We start from the raw sequence: 21,286 nt of genomic DNA, 5'->3' as shown, positions 1-21,286 counted from the left end.
TTATAAACGGAGGATAATAATTCTTCATTTGTTTGTCTTTTTGGTTGTAAACTCTTCAGGACAGGGATTGTCTCTCATTATATCTTTGTTCAGTGCCTAGCCTAACAAGGCCCTGATCCTTGTTGACGCCTCCAAGCAGTACAAATAACAGTCATTATTATTATTATTTATTATTTATCAATAACCCTGTTCTGACAGTTTCTGCTCCCCACTGCTTCTATTAATACAGAGTAGCATATAGACTCAGGGACTATGTTTTACAAGGGTTTGAGAGCTGTCCTTTTCCTACCCAGGAAAATATTCCATGCACTGTAGCTGAATAACTGCTATGAATAACTTCCCCACTCCCTTTGAAGGCCGAAGTGGAGAAGGGTTCCATGTGAACAGCAGTTGAACATGGGTCAGTCGGTCCTAAGAGATAGGCGAGCGCCGTTCCGAAGGGCACGGCATATGAAAAGCCATATGAAAAGCCCTTCATATGAGTTATAGTATAAATACAGTTTATAAATGAAACCTGGGGCTGAATCAATACTGCTCTCCTTTGTACAGGGTAACTTAATAACTCAAAATTGTTCTTGTAATTGTTATGGTGCAGGGGGTTGTTTCACTTATGTGGATGAAACATGTTGCTAAGTCCTTTAATGATATACATTGACTTTTATAGTCATGTCAAAATGTCAATACCTTAAAGTGCTTTATAGCTGGTGGTTTCGATGGAGGGATTAGTTGCAAAACAGTCAACAAGTTACAGTCCAGTGATACAAATCAACTGTTTACTAATTTCAAACATCAGTCTTTCCAAATCCTGAATTAAATGGATACTACTGGAGATTTACCTAAACTGTAGAGCATTGGACATACTCACTGTTGCTGAGGAAACAGGCACTCACACATATTTCTATTGCATACTGATAATATAATACATTTTGCTGCTGCTGCTGGATTTTGGATTTAGTATGTCTATTTATTTAAGACCTAGATTCTCATAGCCTTACACTGAGTAGTGCTTTACTCTTGCAGGTGTCCTGCTGAAATCAACGGGGCTGCCTGTGAAATCAGTTATTACTCAATATAACACAGTGTGTCAGAATTTAGCCCTCTGTGGATGTAACACATCAGAGGCCTGATTCTGATCCCATTTCTACCAGGGGCATGCTATTTGGCTTCATCTGAATTACTCCTGATTTATACTGGCATGGGATCCAAAATTAGGCCCCTCATTCTCACTTGACATCTTTCTTTCCACCTTAGGAAATGGCATTTGAATGTAAAGACTTTCTGCTGACAGTTCAGAACCTCTTATCCTGTATTGCACTAAGGTTAGTTTGGCTGAAGGTTGTTGTCACTCATGATTATTTTATTTTATAAGTATTCTAATTATTCACCTTAACAAATTTCCTGATCTAGAGGACAGTACTGTCGCCCCTTTGGCCTGAGCAGTTAGCCACTATTCGGGCCTTGCAGGGCTGTTTCCATTAGGAGGAGAAAGCAATTAGACCAGTCAGGGATATTCTTTGGTGTCATCTTGTTTATTTACAAAAAATGTACACAAAGACGTGGTCCCCTGAACAGAGCAGAAACAAACAACAGCTGGCAATTTCCTTGCTCAGAAATCCCCAAGTCTGCCCCTTCAGGAAGTGCCGCATCTAAGGAGATGTCTCTCTGTTTCCACTGTGGTCTCACTCAGTAGTCCATCCTGCTGCCTTTCTACCTTTAACCCCTACAGCCTGAAAGCCAATATCCTAGCCCCTGCATTTGCAACCAGAAAAACCCCTCAGTCCACATGGATTAGATCTGACCAGCCATGGACACTAGCCTCCATTGTTTGCAGATGTCTTTATTGCATGAAATGGTCTAACTACTCCTTCTGTTGAGCCTGAAAGAGTGTGCTTGGCACACCCATTGGCTTTAATGAGGTCTGTAATTGTCTTTGGGTCAAAGACATTGGTGATATCCATTAGCACCTTTCAGTATAATCGTACTTTTGGGTGATAATCAGGTTAAAATTATAGTATGTTGTTATTAGCATTCAGCACAGATCGGCACCCTACTTCAAACAGTTGAAACTCCTCCCCGCTTGCAGGAGCCTGCCACAAGGCCTATAAACCACTTAGTAACCCTATTTTAGTCTTAGTAACCATATTGTGAAATCTTAAGAGGGGCTCAAGACTTCAATTAAGGAATGTCTACACGGCAGATGGGACCATGCTTCCCAACATGCCTAGACAGATATGAGCTAGTTCTGCTTAAGCTGACTTGCTAAAAATAGTAGCATGGGCTAGCCACCTGAGTACAAACCTGACTGCTCTTCTGGGTGCATACTCGGGTGGTTAGACTGAGCCTCCACGTATGCTGCCACAGACACGCTGCTATTTTTAGCTCACTAGTTTGAGCACCTAGCGCATGTCTGCCTACCCGAGCTGGGAAGCAGGGTCCCATCTGCTATGTAGACATCTCTGGATACATTCCAGAAGGCCACATTCTGAAGTCCTTACTCTAGCTAAATCATCATTAAAGTTAATAGGCAGTATTTCACCCTGGTATAAGACTTTGTCTACACTAGAAAGGGTTTGCCAGTATAGCTATAACACAACAACTACAATGGCAAAAAGTACTCTTGATGGCATAAGCTGAATCTTCACTAGGAGAATTTGTTGGTATAGTGGAGATGTAGCTTATACCAACAAGAATTCTTTTGCCGTTGTAGCATATGCCAATTTCCTGAACAAAATAAGCTATAGGATATTTTGCTGGTATAACTATGTCTACATTAGGGCTTTTTTCTGGCACAGCTATGTCAGTTAGGGATGTAATTTTTTCACACTCCTAGCTGGCATAGTAGTGGCAAAAATTGTAAATGTAGACCAGGTCTGAGCAGAGTTACAACTCAGACTAGAATTGAATTTTGCTCAGCAAGTAAATCTTGCAGGATTTGGCTTAGATTCTCTGGAATCAAGTAGCTCGTAGAAATTAGTTGTCGATCATGCACAATTGCTTGTAGATTTGAAGGAATGAATTTCAAGTACCGCCTTTCAGAGCTGGTCAGAAAAATTCAAAATTTTGGTGAAATCTGTAATTGAGAATCTGAATTTTGCTAGAAAAGAAAAAAAAATTCACAAAAATTTCATTCTGGTGTCAACCAGCACAACTAAATAGACACCTAGCATGCTGATAAACTATAAAAGTCAAACTTTCAGTTTACAACAAACTCTCAACAAATGTATTTCTAAAACACCCAATGATGAAGAAAAAGGAACAAAAATGCATGATACAGACTCCTAACGAGGAATCTGAAAATGTGTTGCATTGGAGCTTGTCATAGGTTTGTAGGTACGAGGTCTGCTCAGTTCTTATGCTTGTCAAGTTCCAAGCAGGGATCTCAAGTAACACAGAGTTGCAACTTCTAATTGGCTTTCATTTGAGATGGAAAACAAAGGGGGTAAATGAAAAGCACTTTATGGAAACCAAGTGAGAAGCACATTCTGGAGTTTGTTGGCTTAACTAGTTTTGGCAAAGCAACTGTTAATGTGTTAGTTTTTCTTAGCTTTGTTATACAGTATACAACGCTATCTTGTTAAAATAGTATCACAAGCACCATTCTTGCCAAGCCTGGACTATCCATTCATGTCAGAGAACACGTTCAACTCCTATCTGTAAACAATCTGCGATACGGTCTGTTCCTAATGTGCATTGAAAGCAAGCACAAGTCCTGTCTGTTGCATAATGGATTCTGCAACCACATACAGCGTGAAGCCTTTTCCCTCAACAATCACTGTAGCCCAACAAGAAGTGCGATACCCCAGCAGTTCTGTTTTGATAAGCAAGGCCACAGACCTTGTGTAATAGTCTGGCTATTTGTAGATGCACCGCATGGACTCAAATGTGCATGCAGCTCTCACCAAGATAAAATAGTCTGTGATGGAATGCCACAATAAGAGAAGCAATGTGTATAGGTTTTAGGAGGACCAGACCCAACTCATTCTAGAGAGCACTTGAATCAGCCCATCAAACAAATGCAAATGCACCAGATGGCTCTGCCGTCAATCGCTGCAAACCCGTGACACCAATAGTTGGTTTGTGAATTTGCCACCATCATTACTGAGGCAAAAGATGCAAAAGCTTGGGGTACACAGCCATTTTGCCAGGCACCAACAACCCACAGTCCTATCCAATTTGCCAGACCCATCTAGTATTGTTAATGAACTGTCCTCTCATTATACGTCATTATAGTTCTCTTGCTTGATTTAATATAACATCTTTATTGTGGACATGATTGAATATAAAATTATATTTTAGAATATAAAAGCAGCAAAGAGTCCTGTGGCACCTTATAGACTAACAGACGTATTGGAGCATGAGCTTTCGTGGGTGAATGTCATGCATCCGACAAAGTGGGTATTCACCCATGAAAGCTCATGCTCCAATACATCTGTTAGTCTATAAGGTGCCACAGGACTCTTTGCTGCTTTTACAGATCCAGACTAACATGGCTACCCCTCTGATATTTTAGAATATGCCAGTGATGATAAATATATACAGCTAATACACTACTAATACAATATCTTTTCCCATATAACTATCCTTTCCCACCGTTAGAGGTAATGCATAGAAAAGCTATGTTTTAATTACATTCTTTTTGTAGATTTCCCTCTTTTTTTATTATTAGATGAGCCCCAATTCTATTTAGTTAGTTTCTTTGCCATGCTTGCAATGCCTCACCACATCAGTTTTCCTAGTTTGTTTTGTGGACTGACTATGTTTTAAAGGATTTGTGCATGAGATCCAGTTAAATAAAGACTTTAGAATATTCATGGAGCTTCTGTGCTAAATATACTTCATGCTGATGCAGCAGGGAGCCAAAATGTCAAGCACCTGCTTGGGAGGAGCAAACTTCTAAGTACTTTACCTTAGATTTCTGAATGTGATGAATTATTGTTTAAGAATAAGTGGCCTTCTGATCTGGCTCTATCACAGCTACTTTATTACCTTATTGGGTGGGTGCTGCTTACTTTGCACACTGCAGATCTAGACTGAAGTTGACAAAATAACTAGAACTATAAGAACTCTCCAGTAGAGCTGGTCAGGAATCTTCCGACAAAACATTTTTTTCATGAGGAAAAATGCCCATTTGTCAAAACCGTAACTACTCCTGGGAAAAGCTTGGTTTCAACAAATCTCCTGATTCCAACATTGTTTGAAAAAAAAAGTTTTGAAATTGTCAAAATGTTTCATTTTGACATTTTTGAAACAAAGTGTGATTTTCTAGTTCGGATCCACTGTTGTATCAGGATTCCTCTCTGTAAAGTGGAAATAATGATCCATCCCTTCCTTTACCTAGAAGAGGAATGTAGTGATGTTTAATTAATTAATAGCTGTTTAAACTATTTTCTGATGCTCAGAAAAAAGCTGCTCTTGTAATTCAAAGTACTGTTGTTATTATTACAAGCAAGTCCATGTATTCCTGCAACCAGGGTCCACTGAGAAATAGCAACCACACCATGAGTGTCTGTACTTTTTGCAGCTACTGTTAGTAAATCAATTGCAAACTTTAACTTGAGAGTGACTGCCTTATTATTCAATCTGCAAGACTTACCCATTGGGAGCACACTTCTGACTGTGATCTTTTTCAGCCCTGTGATGGATTTGTAGGTTCAGTTCTGAGAGACACAGAAGTCCCTGTAGGGATTAATTAATGGCCAGCCCCATGGAAACCACTCTAGACCAAATAAATCAGATTGCTTTATATTCAAGAAAGGCTGTGTTATGAAGAAAAGAATAGACTGTCCTCTTATCTTCGGGAACTAATCGTTAGAGTTTAAAAAAAAAAAAGGCAAGGAAGAAGTTGTCTGCCATCCAGAATATTGTAGCCCGAAGAGGAACAATAGAACTAGGGCTGTTTTCAAAAGTAAAATGTATGGTAGGCACAGGATGGAGGTTTTTATTTAGCGTGTGCATAGTCGTCTAGCCAAGCGATGGCAACTTCAGTGGTGTGGTGCAGTTCCTCTAGGCCACCGCTTAACCTAGTCAGCAGGCATTCACCGACCACGTGCGCCATCGTCTGCATCGCGCTGCAGCTGCGCAAAGGGCTGTCGCGAAGGTCCCACCAACACTGGTTGGCTGCACAGAAACCTTGCCCAGTCCGGAAGCTGTTCAACAGGGACCACTGGCGACGGGGCAGGTGAAAACTAGGGGGGCAAATTGTGGGGTCGGCGATGAGGGACTGGTTGGGGATTATAACAGAGATCCATTCCTCTCGCCAGAGTGTTTCCAATGGAGGTGAAAACACAGCAAGATTTGCTGGCAATTACAAGCCTATTTGCTTATCTTATCAAAAATCCTTTTATAATCAGCATTTTCATCGCTGCCGCTATGTTTTCTTACCTTTTGTTTCTAAATAGTACTGGAGGCTTGGCTGTAGGATCACATTCTTTGAAAAAGGTCACTTCTCTATCTGGATATGATTACTAACCAAAAGACATTTATCTATTTGTAGGATGTCAGCACAGACGTGTGCTTTCCCCCATTTGACAGAAGCTCCGTTTCCGTGATGCAGAAAATTAATTAGGATATTTTATTTTCTCAGTTTACAGAGCTAAACATTGTTTCCAAGGTTGCAAAAATGGTAACTCTGTGAATGAATAAATACAAACGTTGACTCTTTCTAGATGATTTCTGAATAGTAACAGTAAAAACAGCCATAATGACTATGGGTACATAATTACCTGGTTTTAACATCAGCGGAATAGGGTCTGTGTACCAACCAGAGAGGTTTTATTGCTCACAATGATGCTGAGTACCAGAAAATCAGACAAATATACTAACCAGATGTCACTTAATCGAACAAGGGACATAGTGAAAGGAATAGCAGGCTGTGGAATGCACATTGGATCATCTGAGACTCATTCTGCAGCCTCTGCTCATGAGTAGTATTTGCACGTCTGAATAGTCCCATTACAGTCAAGGAGACTACTTGTGTGAGGAAGAGTTGCAGACCTGAACTTATCAGGAGTCGTGTATAGTATAAATTGTGCATATAATATACTCTTCTCTGCTTGAATAGATAATCTACCATCTAACCATACATTAGACATTTGACATTAAGAGGTCATCTAATCCAGTTCTTCTCAAAGCCGGTCTGCCATTTGTTCAGGGAAAGCCCCTGGCAGTCCAGGCCGGTTTGTTTACCTGCCACGTCTGCAGGTTCGACCGATCACAGCTCCCACTGGCCACGGTTCGCCGCTCCAGGCCAATGATGGCTGTGGGGAGTGGTGAACCACAGCCAGTGGAAGCCGCGATCGGCTGAACCTGCGGACATGGCAGGTAAACAAACCGGCCCGGACCGCCAGGGGCTTTCCCTGAACAAGCGGCTGCCTGACTTTGAGAAGCACTGATCTAATCCATTCTTCTGGCAATGCTGCATTGTAAAGAATTAAAATAAAATATTGATAGGGGAAAATAAGGCCACTTGTTTTCAGTTTAACTGAGTATGCATCTCTATAGGGCATGTCATGAAAAAACTGAAAGTTTAGTAAAGAGACAGAAGTTGACAAAAGAGGATACATGCAGTAGATAAGTTTAAAGGACTAGATGACAACTCTGCTCAGATACCATTTCTCAGTGAGTGTTTGGAAATATTGCTCATGTTCAAAAGGTTTTAGAACTCATATATTGTACTGGAGGAAAACAACGTTACGATGCCAATGCTCCATCACTGAAAAATAGTTGTTTCCACCCATTTCTAATAAATATATGTTAGACGATGAACTTGATACAATGTGAATTCTTGCTCAGTTGTGCATGTGATGTTTGGATTTAAACATCTTGTTCCTTTTATACAACACCCACCCTACTGCTTGTGTTTTTCCCCCACTGGTTCTTCTTATCACAGAATCATAGAACTGTAGGGCTGGAAGGGACATCACGAGGTCATCCATTCCCTCTCCTCCCTCCATCCCCACCCCCGTGCTGAGGTAGGATTAAGTATACCAAGTCGATCCCTGACAGACGTTCATCTAACCTTTTCTTAAAAACCTCCAGTGCCAGGAATTTCCCCTATCTCACTGGGTAACCTGTTCCAGTGCTTAATTTAACCTTATAGTTAGAAAGTTTTTCCTAATAGCTAACCTAAATCTTCTCCAACCTAAGCTGATTACTTTTTGTCCTACCCTCAGTGGATGTGGGAAACAACTGATCACCATCCTCTTCATAACAACCTTTTACTTATGTGAAGACCATGTCTGCATGCTATTTGCCTCTCTTTAAAAAGGCCAGGCTATAATTTAACTTCTCAAAAAATTGGGAAATGAAATTAGAGTTCGTCTACATTTATATTAAGTGGGAGTTTCCATCTGGGTAAAATAGCTCAGTTGAACACATTTAACAGAAAAAAGCGCACACACACACACACACACAAAGAGTCTTGACAAGGTCAATGTGCCCCTCCCCGTATATTGTACCCAGGTGAGCAAACAGCTCAAAAGTTTAATTTAATAAGGGATGTTCACTCAGATTAGCATCCTGATCTTTGCACACTCAGTTCTAATTGACTATTCATTGTCACCTCCTTCACTCTCACCTTAAATTAACTGAGAAAATGGATTGTAAATGTAGGGCCCTTTGGGACAGGAGTTGTCTCTCTGTATTGTACCTAACACAATAGGGCTGTGGTCCAGGACTAGGTTTCCTAGGTTCTACAATTATAGAAATAATAATTAATAATGAGTGCCTTTGGGTATGCAATAAATGACTGAGGCCTTGAATGGGAGCAAGTTCTTCACATGACCAAATCAATGGCAATGTGTACACTGCCACGCAGCTCAGATGACAGATACGTGACTAGCAGTACACACCAAAGTGCTGAGCTGTATCTCCCCTATGTGAATGCTGCAGGTGCGAAATAAAAGATTCGTTAATGTAATCCTCTTGGAACACGGAACTTTTCGTTTGCATCTGCAGCGTCTCCATGGGAGAGTTACAGCACAGGACTTTGGTATGCACTGCTATTCACATTCCCATCGTCCAAACTGCAGGGCAGCTTAAATAAGCCCCATATCTTTGCACAGCACACTCGTAAAGTAAAGTGCTGTATAAAGACAAAATTAATTCCTGCCCAACAAAAAGCCTATGCACCACTTCAATTCCAAATGCATGTTCTAGTGCTCCAGTTAGATCCAACAGTTAGATCTTCCTTGCCTTCTTCAATTCAGTGAGCCAGATCTTCAGCTGATGTAAAGCATCATCGCTCCCTTGACTTTAACGGAGCTATGGGAATTTGCTCCAGTGGAGAATCTCACTCAGAATCTTTGCAATAATCTAACGGTCGTATAGTGGCCACTGCTATGTAGATTGTTCTGAATGACTTTTGCTAACATGTATCAGTCTGTGGTGAACACAACTACAACAATATACTATGTTTGTACAGGGTCTAGCACAATGGGGTCCTGATCCAGGACTAGGGCTTTGAGATGCTATAGTAATACAAATAATAAATAATGATAATAACTATGAAGACATGGGATATAATAATTTATAGCATCTAATAACTATGTGATTCAGTTGAACCAAGAATGCTAACAAACATGATATCATTTAGGTCACCAAATTCTGTTCAGGTTCGCTGTAGTGTATCCAAGGATTTCTATTATTTTGAAGTCTTCCATAGGTGCTCTTTGTTTTTGCCCACTGAATAATCATCTGCTTTGTGCTTAAGCTTCAATGAGTAAGGACACATCTCTTAAAAGGAGCAATGTAATGTTTATATTGGCAGCTGTAGAGGCACAGATTTATTTACTAAAGGGTTCTTTGTAATGGAAGCATAGAAAATAAAATAAATGCAAAGAGCATTTTGAATGGGAAAAAATGTATAGTTGTACTATTTCTTCACAATTTCTTTGTTTGATGTTCTACAGTATAAACTCACTAGACTCACTTTTGCCTTGATTTGGTGCTCCATTGCTATGGGGTGCTAATGTCATTTTTAAAACTTGAAATGCCAAATGTCAATGGAAAGGCTCCTGTTGACTACACTGGGCTTTTGGATCAACACCTGTTATGCAAATGTAATACAGCTGGTTTCCTATTTGCATAGCGAATCTCTTCCACATTCGAAACTGGCTCCCATTGCTTGCTCTCTCCACTGTCGATAATTTTCTGCAGACTACTGGGCCGGCTCATCTATTTTGTACAAATACATATTAAACCTGGTACTAAGTGTTGTGCTTTTCTGTACAGTAAACACAACCTGAAGATAGCAGTTTCTCTCGGCATTGGATGGCAATTATTTCTGTGTAATAGGCAGCTACACAATGACTCACTCCTTCAATATGTGGAGCTTTTACTGTCAAGTGTTAATCCCTTTGTTAGCTACTCAGTTGCACATTCGTTTAGAAGGGCTAATGATCTACACTGTTCCTTCTCTGCATGATTTCGATGGACATGTAATTAGAGGTGAATGGAGTCTACAGAGGTTTAGCTACCATGAAAGCCAGGTGCAAAGTCAAAGTATTTGTCTAATTTCACAATCTGCTATTTCAGTGAATTAAGCCTTGTGGTCAGTTCCATTTAGAACAAAGAGAAAATACAATGGGAGAAGCCAAAGAGGCGGGGGTGGGGGGGGGAATAGAAAGATTAGTTGACAGGATTCATGACATTCAAAGATGAAAAGCACCGTATTTCAAAATATTTCTTGTCAAGGGTGCCAGGGAAAGATGATAAGATAAATGCCAGCAAGGAACCTGCTCTTGTTACATGAAGCTTTTAAATAGAATTTAAAGGTGAAAAGCTTTATTTTAAACTGCCAAAGATTCCTAATCATTAACAGAATACGTATGTGAGCTTGAAAGGGATAACGAAATACATCTCAAAGGCGAACTGAAGAGCATTTTACCTGCTGAGATGCAAGTTCAAAGATTTGTGTTTCACTTACAAAAGTTGATAGACCTACCAGCCATCTCTCGCAGGTTTTAAAATATGTGGATAAATCCCATTGAAGTCCAAAGGGCTTTTGTATGTATAAGAATCACAGGATCAGGTGGTAAACTAGTGTGGAGAGCTACCTTCCTCACACCAATTTAGTTCAGAACTTGTGTGTGGTGGGAGGGATGGGAATAATCAGGTATATGCTCCCACCCCTCCTCAGGGTGTGATCAATGTGATGATTAGGGAGAAGTTGTCTATGTGCAGTTTATGAATTCTAAAGGTACCGAGGAGTCTCTGTGACGCTGTGTCAGACTGTAGAGTCCATTTTGAATGTGGGGCTAGTTTGCCTGCTCTGCTGGCTTTTCCCCCCCATCTGGAGCAAAACCCCACAAGCGGTAACAAGAGAAATTCTTGCACCTGCCACCGAGCTTACAATGAGGGTCATTAAACTTTGACAATGATCCATTCAGCTGGAGCACCCTTGGACAAAGAGATGGCTGCCACTCAGGCCCACACCAGTTTTTTAAATCTAAACACTGGGGGGAGGGGGGGGGAGGAAACTAAGCAATGGATCACCTGGTGAGGGACTTTGAACACCTGTTGAGTCTGATCAGAGGGTTACTTGGCGAAGGTGCTGGGATGCTTACCCGCTAGTTTAGAGAGAGAGCAGAAGGACACTGACTGACAGGGTCAGAGAAAACAGCTCCATGATTCAGAGGAGAAGCTATGAGTTGCAGAGGGGAATAGGGTGACCAGATGTCCCATTTTTATAGGGACAATCCCATTTTTTGGGACTTTTTCTTATATAGGTGCCTATTACCCCCAAAACCATCCTGTTTTTTTCACAGTTGCTATCTGGTCAGCCTAGAGGGGAATCTAAGACACCACAAAGGACTCTGACCTAAGCCGAATGAACCCTTCACAATGATGAGGAAATTGAGTCAGGGAAATGCATGCAGGTGTTTCATTATGTGTATCTGGCTTTGTAAATATCCTGTGCTATCTACAGTACAGAGTAATTGTGTTTAGAAACCTTCACAAAGCTTCTGTGGGTGTTGTGCTCCACCTACCACATGTCCTGAAAAGTTAAATGGTAAACCAGAGTGCTCACAAGGTTGGAACTCTGAGAAGAGTGTGTGTAAACTACAGGGTGTTGGTACTAATCACAGGGCTTAGGCAGCTGGACTGTGGAGTCTCAGTTCTCAGGAGTGGGTGCTAGACAGAGGACCTGCACCCCAAGAGAGTGTCTCTAGACCCCCAAGCCAGGGGCAGTGCCTTAACTCTGCTTAGACTCAGGAAGCTTAAAAGGCACACAGGTCCAGCTCAGAGAACCCAAACCCAGCAGCCTGATGAATGTCCAGGACGGAGAGCTTGAATAGGGCAGTGACAATTAGCCTGAAGATACCCCTCCAACCTGGGCCAAAAATGGCCTCCATCCGTCAGCTTCCATGTTTGCATTCACTTGACTTTCATGCATGCAAACTCCCGTGTTCTGTCCATTCTGTCCCCATTCCTTTTTCATTCTACATATTTGTGACCAAGGGACCAGACATTCAGGGGCCTGGAAATTTACTGTCACTCAGTGCGCGGGAGTGTAATTAGCAGTAAATGTACTGGCACCAATAGATAGTCACTTGCATTAAACTTGCCCTTCATTGCAATAGTCTTAAACCCCCTGCAATACACTATAATGCTGCTGCAGGGTCAAGACGCAAATGGGAATCATTCCCTAATAAAAAGTTTCACGCTTTGTTCCGGTCCTATGGGGCTTTTTCATAAGTGATATAGGAGCCTAAATTCATTGACTTCCAGTGAGATTTAGGCTCCTAAGTCCCTTGGGTGCCTTTGAAAATGTAGTCCTACGTATTTTTAGACACTTTTTTTGAAAAGCTCTCTCTGTAGGATTTTGCCTTCAGAGTTGTGTGTGACAACTGGCTCTTCTCTTTGCTGAGCCCAGAGTTTTCTTTGATATGGTTCAAATTAAAAAGAAGACTTAGTGATATATTTCTTTTTAAAAATAATTGCACCTTAAACTGGTGCTTTGAATTCTGGAGCGCAATACCATAAAGCATAAATTATTAATGTATTCTACGTTGTGTGTGTTATAATTAATAATTGCTTTAATTCTGTCTGGGTTTATGATCTAAAATGGTATCATAAACTTGTCTAATAGGGTTATAAATATCATTTCATGCTTAATGGAATTATGTAAATGGAGCAACTGAATGGCATCATCCAAAACCCCTCTATATTATTTGACACTCTCCCCGCCTCTCCCTCCCCATACACAGGCTCACACGCTCACAGACTATTTGCAGCAAGAGCAACAATAAAAACAATTGCTGTGGTTGCTGAAGGAATTAATAGATCAAATGTATTACACTCTGATTGCAGATAGTTGGAGTGCAGCATGGTACCTAAGTGAAGCACTATTTGTGGAAAAGCAAATGGTGTCAGACTAGAAATATTGTGCACATTTTTCACAATGAGGGTCATTTAACCAACTTATCTAGGGATGTGGTAGATTCACTGTCACTTTCAGTCTTTAAATCAAGACTGGATGCCTTTCTAAAAGATTTGCCTTAGCTCAAACAGAAATCATGGGCTTAATGAAGAAACTGTTAGGTGAGTTTCTTTGGTCTATGTTACGCAGGAGGTCAGATTAGAAGATCATAATGGTCCTTTCTGGCTTAAAATCTATGAAAGTACTGTTTATTGCACATCTGGCCCAGTTGATGCACATAAAGGTGAAATTCACCCTTGTATTGGAAGCCCATCTATGGCCCCCATACTAAGTGGGACTTACTAAGCGGGACTTAAGTGTGCCCATGCAAACTTCCCTATTTCCCTTCCAGTTTGGAGCTTTATTATGGGAGGTGGAATTTGAATGAGTTGGATGGTTGTTAGTGAAGACCATTGCCAACCTTGTGCTGCTGCAGAGGATATGGAGTGGACTCTGTTGATACTCACCCAGAATAGTTACGTGTTTGCTTAGCACTATGAGACTTTTGTCTTCATCGTCTTGCTCATTAGACCTGCTGGTTGCCTCTTGGTCCCCTCTCTCTACAGATTTTTACATGACTGCTAGTAGGGACCAGAGCAACACACAGTGGTTTCAGCTAGATCTGGATTGTGTGGCTTGATAGTCCCTAATAGAACTAAGGGTGTAGCAAGGTCTATGTATTACCTCAATCCCATTTAAGCCCTATTTTCAGGACATAAGTGATGCCTTGTTTTGGCCCTTTGCAAAGGGGTAAATTGACTCTTTGAGTTTGGAGCGCTAATGATCCCAAAATATCCAAGGGAAAATCTGCCAAAATTGCCGAGTTTTGCTTTATTTGGGGTCTATTCATTCAGTATAATTGTGTTTTGCCAATGTTTGGGTATAATTAGGTCCAAGTTTGTTGGAAACTTGGCCCAGATTCACTGAAAGGTTTACATAACGCCAAACAAGGCAAGTTTTGCTTGGTTCAGGTTTAATTATGAATGGTTCATGCAACTCCAGTAATGATTCATATTCACTAGATAGTCTATATATGAGATGTGACACAACTGTATTTCAGATACACCAAGCGTAATTATTTAATGATGAAGTAAAGTTGATTAGGAAGCCTTTAAGCTATTACACTCTTAGTGGGGGATTTTGCAGTCACTGAATAAATTAGCATAATTTACTTCTCTAAAGATGTATAACTCCTGCTGGTTTTGAAAATGACATGCAGCTAACAAGCTAGGGCTTTTCCTTTATAGAGGACTTGGGATAAAATAAAGAGCATATATAGCCTATGCTCACCCCGGTCAGTGAAAAATATCTTTAGTCACTATTCATGCTGGAAATGACTGAACTCAAATATACAGTAGCAGTCCTGAATCTGAAAAATCAAACTTGCAAGTGTGCAGTGTGATCTGAAAACTTAACAAGCTTCAGGGAAATGTTCTCTAGGTTAAAAAGTAGAGGTTTGGTTTGGTTTTTTTTCTTGTTGATGTCCTACTGCAAGACAAAGCAGCATGAGAATAGTCATGCCACTGATTGGATGCGTTTATATATTATGTAGCTATGGTCCAATTATGAAACTGATCCATGGTTAAAAATCCCTTAAGGGTGGCTATTAATGAGATTGCCTGCTCTGAGTGTATCCAGTAATAAGATTAGGTATGCATTTATCCTCAGCTGAGATAAACCAGTGACAAGTTTGGGCTAAGATAAGACAGTTTTGAAAGGCAATTAACCGTGGGACATAATATGTATGTGTATGTCTGTGGGAGGTCAGAAGAGGATGGAAACTAGTCTTGGTTTTCATCCACAGAAGTGCTGCTATATGTAAAAGGAAGGGAAAATCAGGGACTGGTACTAGTGCGGTAAAACTGAACTTGCACTGAAGGACCAAAATCTTTTAAATTAAAACCTATAAATGATTCTCATATGGTGTGCAGGCTAGCCTTTTTTGGAATCCCTTCAAATTGCAGAATGCTTGAAAATATCCTTAACAATTCCCAGATACAAAAATAAAATCTTGTCTTACCACTGCATTTTGCTTCATATTACAGGGGAGTTCAGATTGGTAGAGAATTGTATGGAACTGGCAAACGAGACAAGAATGCTGCAACAATCGAGGACTGCATTGTATCTGCCCATGTGCAGTCTCCTCCATCTCTTCTCCCTCTCACATACACACATTAACAACAGTATCTCATCACTTTTCCTGGTCATCGCATCACAACACGAGATATCTGTGACTAGCCCTATGGTAGGGTAATGCGGTGCCTTCCCTCTCCCGCAGGTCCTTTTCTGCAGAACTGCTGCTTAGGCAGTCGGTCCCCAGCCTGTAGTGGTGCATGGGATTATTCCATCCTAAGTGCAGGACTCTGCACTTGTCCTTGTTGAACTTCATCAGATTTCTTTTGGCCCAATTCTCCAATTTGTCTAGGTCACTCTGGACCCTACCCTACCCTTCAGCACATCTACCTCTTCCCCCCAGCTTAGTGTCATCTGTTTGTCTTACTCATTAAAAAGTAAATAAATAATTCCATAGTGTAAAAACTGAGGGAAGAGATGAGGGACTGAATTTGTTACTCAGTTTCACTTCATTTACATCCTTATATCACTGGAATGTCAACATTTTAAAAAATGCTTCTGTTTTTAGAGTAGTAGTATAGAGCCAAAACTGTGGTGTAATTTCATGGTTTTATAAATATAACTTATTAAAATGGGCTAGGATCCAGGACCCATCTGACTGAAGATATATACTTTATTTTCTTGAGAAAATATAGTGAACATCAGATTCCATAAACTATGCAAACTACCCTTAAAGGAGCTTTGTACCAGAAAGCCAGAGCAAAACAAAGCTGCCCCAACACCAAGCAGGATCTAGCCATTTATTTTTCCCATGAAAACAGGACACAGACATTTTGTTGATCTCCATTTCAGCAAGAATCCTGTCTCAAGCGACATATTCTACTACTTCCACTGGATTCCCAGTCCCATTTGGTGAATTGGTATATCTAAAAGGCATAGAGAGACACAGGTGAGCTGTATTCAGCACAAGTAATAATAAAAATAATGACAACAGGAGATGAAAAGAATAATTTCACGTTGCAGCTTGGGTTGTGTTCCTCAGATGATTTTTTTTATTGTGAGACCAACTCTAAATTTGTATCTGGAATTCATCCAGAGTGTGCTCTTTCTAATGAGTCTCTTGTCTACCTTCCAATCTAGCCCACCTCCCTCATCTAATCAGTGCTCTGAATCTTACACTTTCTGATGCAGATTATATCACGATCCATGCCTTATTGCAGGTAATAAGCCTTTGAAATATGCTGTAACAGCTCAACTTGTTTGAAGTTACTGATCCTTAAAATGAATCTGAGAAAATTGTATTCTTCAAATGTTTCTGCAGATACTACTACAGTATATGTAACAGTGGACCACATCATGTCAGGTAATATCAGTCATGCTCCATTATATCATGTATTGAGCCCAATGTAAATGAATCAATACACAGTAATGCTTCATTTGCATGATTTCATTTCTTACCTGCCACTTAAGTAGCTTGGTTTTTTTGTTTCTCTTTTCTCAGAGATTTCCCTAAAATCTTGCCTATTCTTTACGATCAAGATTAGTTTATGAGCTACATTTTTTTAGAGTACACGTTACTGTTTTCTCTCATTATCTGTCTCAAAAAATGTTTCCTTTCCTCTATTCCTTGGTAATCTATTGATGGGAGCTAAAATAAAGGTGTCAATATCAGAGTGACTTTGAGACATATTGGTCATTTTTTTAATCAGTGGATCATTAGTTATTCACTAGTAATGCCATATTATACAATACAATACAATAATATCTTTAAGATTGTAAATGCAAGACTTTTAAAAAAAATAATGGAACAGCCAATCAATTACTTGTGTACTCAATAGTGCCTTCTGTCAGGAAGGTGTCAAAATGAATGTTTTGAGTCAGAAGGTTTTTAAAGTAAATGTAGTGCCTATAGACTATATTGAAAACTGAAGTCCCTCTATTTATCACCAGTACAGGGACAGCACAGTACAATATCTGTTTTACAATTTCAGTCACATGAAACATTGCAAATCATCTACATCATAGGCTGCAATTCCCACTATCCCTCACAGATGAAAGGATGGCAACAATATCTGCTTTACCCTGCAACAAAGTTAGGTTATCAGTTATAGTGATTTTTAGGATGTGGGCCCTAAAAAACCAACATGAGACCACCCACTGGTTTCACTCAAACAGTTGAACAGTTATCAGACACATAAATTTAACCATTTTTTATCAAGAAATGGATCGGAATTAAAAGGATGGGCTAAGCTGATGGTTTTATGTCCCAATACCGATCCCTTAAGTCATTCAGTCACCTGCCATCAGGCAATTGTTCAACCATTGTCTATGCCAATAAGAGAACTGAGTCATCTTCATGGCCTGTTTGAGGGGGAGGAACACCAAGAGTTTTGCTTCAGAGTTTCTTCCTCATCCTTCTGTTGCAGGGGTGAGGTCTTACTGCTGAAGGAGTCATGTTGCCCACAGCTGCCTCCCCTCACCTGTGCACAGAAATGTATGGATGTCAGTGTTTGGAGCAGTAACCTGTTCATGTATCAGATCAGAAATCAATGGGACCAGCATGAAGCATGCAGCAGAAGGGAGCTGGTTTCTCCTTCCAAACTGCTGAGGCTCAGCCATCTACTGAGAGTGGATTTTGTTGGGTTCCAGAACTGAAGGAGGATGCTCTGATGCCACATCTGCTTCTCCAATCAATTTATCTGCTCATGAAAGGTGGCGAGAGGAAGGACTTGTTTCTTTAAGGACCTTTTACCTCACTCGAGTCTTTGCTGCTGGGTGCTACAAGCTGAAACTTCCTTCCTCAGCATGATGCCAGAGGAATCTTAATGTCCTATGTGTCCCTGTTTCATTAACAGCTTCCTAAATGTCTGCCAAGCTTACTGGCAAATCTGTTTTCTGCACGGTTTCTCGAGTTAATTTGCGCACATTGTCAGAGGGATGAATAAATGATAATGGGATATTGGTTTTTTTCCCCCTCATTAGAATTTCAAGATTGTCAGAAGAATAAGATCATTTTGTACCATTTCATGTGTTTCTTTTTAGCCTAACAATAAGTTCTCAAAGAATTCTAATGATAGAATGTGTGTGTGAGAGAGAGAGAGCCAGAAAGAGAAATTCACGAGGAAAATGATGTTTTGATAATTTCATAGCCGTGATCAAGGAAAATCATGAATGCCATAGACTTCAAAGTAAAGGGGGACACTCCAGGCCAAGTTCAGTTCATGAGAATGAGGCTAAGAAAGTTTAAGCTGCGCAAGTAATTCTTGATTTACAGTAGTGATAATGAGAGTGAGATCAGAATCAGGCCTGATAGCTGTTTACAGTTACTGAGCCCCTGAGTAGGGCTTGCTGAGGATCCAGGCATGCAGGTGGGCTCCCTTTGGCTAACAAAATGTCAGTCAGGGGAGAATTGTAAAGGACCCACAAGCCAAACTATCTGACTCCCTATGACCGAGTCTGAAAGTCAGCCAAAGGAAAGGAGAAAGGGGGCATATGGCCCAAAGATCATTTCCGTTCTAATCCTAAACTTACAAGGAGCCAAGGGAGGCCTTTCAATGTAAGTTTCCTTTGCCAAGTAACAGGTAAGAGGAGGAGAGGATCTCCACAATACAGCTCAGAGATATGGGAGGGAGGAGCTCTTCCTGCCCACTCCCAGATACATTCCTGTTCTGGGTCCATAACATCTGTCTCCCCACCTGTGACCAGGAGGGGACGTTACTGTAATCCCATGGGCTATGCAGGCCCAGAGGCAGAAGGGGAGGGCATAGATCCTGACACTTTGAAACAGCGGGCAGCTGGAAGAGGTCATTTCCACAAGCCCTGCCAGCGCCACAGCTTGCTGCCACAGAGCCCCTTTGGCGGTGTTGGGTGCTCCCTCACATGTCAGCCTTTCCCTTGGAGCGGCCTGCACACAGGAACCAAACCATGACTATATTTTGCTGCAAGTGACTCATGCTGTAATGTATTTTTTACTTATGTGCTTGGTTTTTAACTCTTTTTAGTCCGTGTCATTTGGCTGACCTGCCCACCAACAATTTTGGGTGAGTAACCTCAAACTGAAGGGGCATTTGGGGATGTTCCTATTGAACTACCATGAGCCGTTAGATAACTTGAAGATTTAATTTTAGCTTAGATAAATCCTACTTTGTTGCACATCACCGTGCTTGAACAATCACTGGGAAATAAACCTTGGTTAAATTTTTGATGAGGCTTCAGCTGCTTTAAATAATTAACCAGGACTGCTTTCTTTTGAACAAGGCTTTAAGTTTTCATGTTTCAAATGCTTTCTATTTTAACCACTAGGGAGCTCCCATATTATTCAGGTCACTATATTTTTCAAAAACTTCAAGTCAAAACAAGTTTTTAACCTACACACAGGGCAGTGAGGAGACATTTTTCCCTTTGAGCTTCTGCTCATTCAAGGTAAATCTCAACATGAGGCAAATATCTTGTTTCCCAGCAGTTAAGTAATAGAGACTGATAGGTTAATCAGAGGATAGACCCAATGCAGCATTCAGTGTAGTAGTGTATTTTAGATATAGCCAAGAAAACATGTTTCAAACCAAAAGTTCTGAAATTCCCCAGGTCCAAGTCATTTCAAACATAGAATGTGAAAACTTTTGTGCATGTGAAGATGTATATACCTACTGCAGGGCAATTATCAAACATGGATTCTTTAACAACAATATTCATATTGCCATTTTTAGATACTAAGGGCTTGATTCTCCACTCTGGTTCTTGATTCTCATATTAGTTGTATGACCGTGTAACTTCACTGATGTCAAAAAATTACAGAGCCCTGTAATGCATGTACCAGCATGGAGAATTAGGCCTTAAAATGCTGTCTGATCCTTTCCATGTTGATGTCAATGAGTGTTAGGCCCATAAAATGGGCATTTACTGTGCTATAAGATAATGGTGCCTGCTCTGGCTTCCATAGAAGTCAATGGCCAAAGTGCTGGTTTAAGTCTCCTAATGAGGGACTTTGATGTCCCATTAATGTGAAAACTGGGCTCTGGATATGAACTATTGTAACACTTCCTTCTTCAGAATTCCATCCAATTGCCTCAGGATAAGGGAGCTATCTTTTAGTTAACAGTCCTCACGAGGGCTCTAGCAGGATAAATCCAGGTCCAGCTGAGAGCTCTCCATGTGGAATACCATTTTAATTCCCATGAAAGCGATGATGCACTGTTGTGATTTGAGCTGAGTGGAAACGGAGCATACTGAGTCAAATGTACAACTCAACTAGTTTTCTGAAAGCAGAGTCTTTTGGGAGCAGACCCTAGTAATAATAGATGAAGCACCAGAAGCAGACTTTAGACTATGTCACCACTCCAAAGAAGCTTTTAATGTTTAATAATTCTGCCTCTGAGCAGAGGCGGCAGCCATTCTCTTCTTAGAGCTGCTTCAACCTATATAGAGCACATGCCCACACCTTGCTCTTCTATGGAGACTATTTCTTCTTTCATGCTATTGTTGTGTATATTAAAAAACGTAACTAGTCTGATCTACCAGGTGAATGCAGCAGGACAATTATCTCCTATGTATGGGAACCATCGCTCCTGACATGGTTTTAAACACAATTTATAGCTGCCTCAGGCTAAAACAATTTAGACACACTTTATCAAACATACCAGTTCTCTGCCTCTTTTTTTAACCATAGGCTTTTGCGAGTAAGGGAGAAGGCCTGCCAGGGACTTGAGGCTTTGCACTGAGAGGCAGTGAACACACAACCTCACATGTGCTCATACATAGCCTCCTCGCAGGCTGGCAGTGTAGCGCGAAAATGAC

The sequence above is a fragment of the Mauremys mutica genome, chromosome 11, assembly GCF_020497125.1.
Source record: "Mauremys mutica isolate MM-2020 ecotype Southern chromosome 11, ASM2049712v1, whole genome shotgun sequence".
Classification (NCBI taxonomy): domain Eukaryota; kingdom Metazoa; phylum Chordata; order Testudines; family Geoemydidae; genus Mauremys; species Mauremys mutica.
This window is presented reverse-complemented; position numbering follows the sequence as displayed.